The following is a 2,930-nucleotide window of genomic DNA, read 5'->3' as shown; positions in this document are numbered from 1 at the left end:
TCTAGTTCTGTGTGGAAAATCAGAATACCCTGGGGAAAACAGGAGTTAGTAGTTATCTTTCTTGGGAAAAGTAGCACAATCAGAACATATTAGATATTCAGAGAGTCCCCTAGGAACCCAGCCACTTCTACCTCAAGGCCACAGGGACATCTCCAAACAGCACTCTATGCAGTGAAAGCATCAGTCATGGTTTCTGGATTACTCTTCTAGTATGACATGCTCCCCAGAGAAGAAAGGAAGAACTTCAAACCTAGCGAAGGTCAAAGGCCCTCTAACATTTTCTCTGTGGCCATTCTTACCCAGGGGATACAGGGTAACTAAACAAACAAAAAAAGATCATAGAAATAAACTATACTTGCATCCAAACTTAATCTCTGCCATTTTCTAAACAGGCAAGTAATTCAGCTTCTATGCACCCATTTCCTTAACTCAAATGAGAATAAAAATAAGTAGCACGAAGAGTGCCTAATAAATGGTAGAGGTCTTGCTCATGCAGGTTAGTGGAGGTAGTCATGGGACTAGTACCACTCCTTCTCCTTAATTTTACACCACTAAGACCATTGTTATATTAAACTGAATACACCATCTCAGGCTAATGCTAAGTCATCAATAGACACTCTTACCTGAGAACAATGTGATCTGAGCTGAATTTAGACCACCTGCAAAAAAAGGCACCTTGAGTTATAGTATTTATTCTCATTCATGCAACTAAATTTTTAAAAGTGTTTAACAGTACCAGTAGAAGGGCAATCGGGGCATGGTAAATAATGTCCATTTGTAGGCTAAAAAATGCTTAAAAACTATTAACCCAAGCTTTTCTTAAATGCTTATTAAGGAAGGCAAATTAGATGTAAATGTACGTAAAGATTTGCTGAGAGAAATGGACAATCATAAAATGATGCAGATACATTTAAGGGAGACATTGGAAATGACAGTTGAATAGCAATTATGGATGCTGAATGTATTCAAGAAATGTCAGATGATTATACTATATATCAAAATGTTTAAAATCCATAAAACATGAAAGCAAAAGCAGAAAAATGTTTATATCTAGAGAATACTTAGTATGGTCATTTTGTAAATGATTTTTAAATCTCATATTAAAAATACTTACCAAAGTAGGGAACGAGTAGAGGCAATTTCATTGACATTAAAGTCAGGCTCCTGTGTTGGCAAATATATAGCATATTTTGTTTCTCATCTTTCTCTACAAAAAGGCGGTACTAACATCTGCTTCAGGAAACTAAACCTGTGAAACAAAGTAATGTATGTGCAATGCATAATACGCCAGTGTAGTCACTCTAGATGTAGCTCTCCAACTTTAAAGCTATAAATCTCTCAATATTAGTAGTTAGATGAAATAGCCAATTTATTAAATAAAAAATTCTAGTTTGTGGATAATTCCTTAGACCAAATAGGTCTTGCAGGCATGGGGTAGCTGAACAAGAATTGTTAGCATTTTATATTATATGAATAAGAATCATTGCAACCAGATAAATCACAGTATAAAATGTAAGGATCCATAATTAGCCTTATTCACTCTTTATAGAGAACAAACTATTTTTAAATGGTGCTCTTTATTAAACTTGATAGAAAAATGAATAGAACAAAAATTAAAGAACTACCTTACAATACTTTGAGAATAATCCTCAGCAATAAACTAACTGTGTTAGGAACTAAGGGAAAAAAGACTTTAGAAAGGGACATTGTATCACTGGATGAAGGTAAGGAAACATGTCACTTTGTGCCATGTAAAGCAAAACTTTGTAACAGACACAATCCGTGGAAAATTAACTTCTGCAAAAATAACATAATGAGAGCTAGTGAAATTAATGTTAATGTATTGTGTCACTATTTTCCTCATTTTATGAGTCAAAGAAAATTTTAAATAACTGCTGAAATTCCATGGTAGAGATTCGGGAGGGGATGACACACATTGCTCCAAGAATTGCAGTATGTACTTCCAGACATACCTGGTTTCATCTGGGACCGTTTCCTTGGATATACACTAGACAATACAAGTAGATGGCCAAGGTGAGAGCAGAAAGGCTGTCTGTCGGGTATGAGCCAGACAGTAACAGGAATGCTTCTCTAAGCAGCCCTCCAGTTATTAGGGACCAGTTTGCTGTACAACAGGAGAGCCTGCTGTTTACTTCTCTCTGCTCTCAGAGATCAGTAGTGGTGCAAAGCTGGAGAACATTGTCTCCTGTGGAATAGATGCTTCAAACTAAAATCTATCCACCTCGTCCTGTCTGAATCACCCCATTTGAAATTGCTCAGAGTGACACAGATGTTTACATCCACCACTGACTTCACAAGGAAAAAGTTTCATTCCACTGAAGCATTTATTTTTCTAACAAAGTGTTTCACATTTTTCTAACCCTTTTGCAATGAATCATTTTAAATAGCAAATGCTTTTTCAGGTTCATGTAGCAACAACTTTTATTAAATAGGATTTATACTATTTTCATTTTGGGCAAGGAAAGACTGAACCCAGGTTTAGTTATTTATGCCACAGAAGTCTAGTTATAGAGTAGAAATTACCCTATAATTCCCTTCACTTATTCCAATACAAAATATTTATTGAGCTGTTACTAAGTGCTCAGACTGCCAAGTCTTAAGCGATTGAAACAATTAAAATCCACCTAAATTTCCAAATATGTATGAGCAGCAAATAAAAATATATAGAAGCAGTGAAAATGGCTAATAAATATTAGTTTTAGTCTTAAGTCAAACAACCAAAATGTTTCTTGATCATGTATTATATGAAGCAACATGATATGTAAACCAGAAGGCAATATAATGTGATTTATTTCTCACATTCTATACACAAAGAAAAACACAGAGAATGGGGCTGGGAATTTAGCTCAGTGTCACAGCCCCTGCCTCACAAGAGCAAGGTCCTGAGTTCAGTCCCCCATACTGTACTG

The 2,930-nt window shown here is 35.5% G+C and overlaps 1 long non-coding RNA gene across 1 annotated transcript in view; it reads right to left on the bottom strand.

Annotated features, from left to right (window-relative positions):
• Nucleotides 1-287: 287 nt before the first annotated feature.
• Nucleotides 288-2,930, bottom strand: part of LOC117284616 — a 13,636-nt gene continuing 10,993 nt past the window's right edge. The window contains exons 3-5 of the long non-coding RNA XR_004515706.1: nucleotides 1,115-1,249; nucleotides 624-659; nucleotides 288-317 (exon numbers count right to left, since the gene is read on the bottom strand). This is a non-coding gene — a long non-coding RNA (uncharacterized LOC117284616). The remainder of the gene's footprint in view (nucleotides 318-623; nucleotides 660-1,114; nucleotides 1,250-2,930) is intronic.

The sequence above is a fragment of the Fukomys damarensis genome, unplaced genomic scaffold, assembly GCF_012274545.1.
Source record: "Fukomys damarensis isolate Sample0158 unplaced genomic scaffold, DMR_v1.0_HiC HiC_scaffold_38, whole genome shotgun sequence".
Classification (NCBI taxonomy): Eukaryota; Metazoa; Chordata; class Mammalia; order Rodentia; family Bathyergidae; genus Fukomys; species Fukomys damarensis.
Note: the sequence above shows the minus strand (reverse complement) of the source record. Positions and strands in the feature narration are given on the sequence as shown.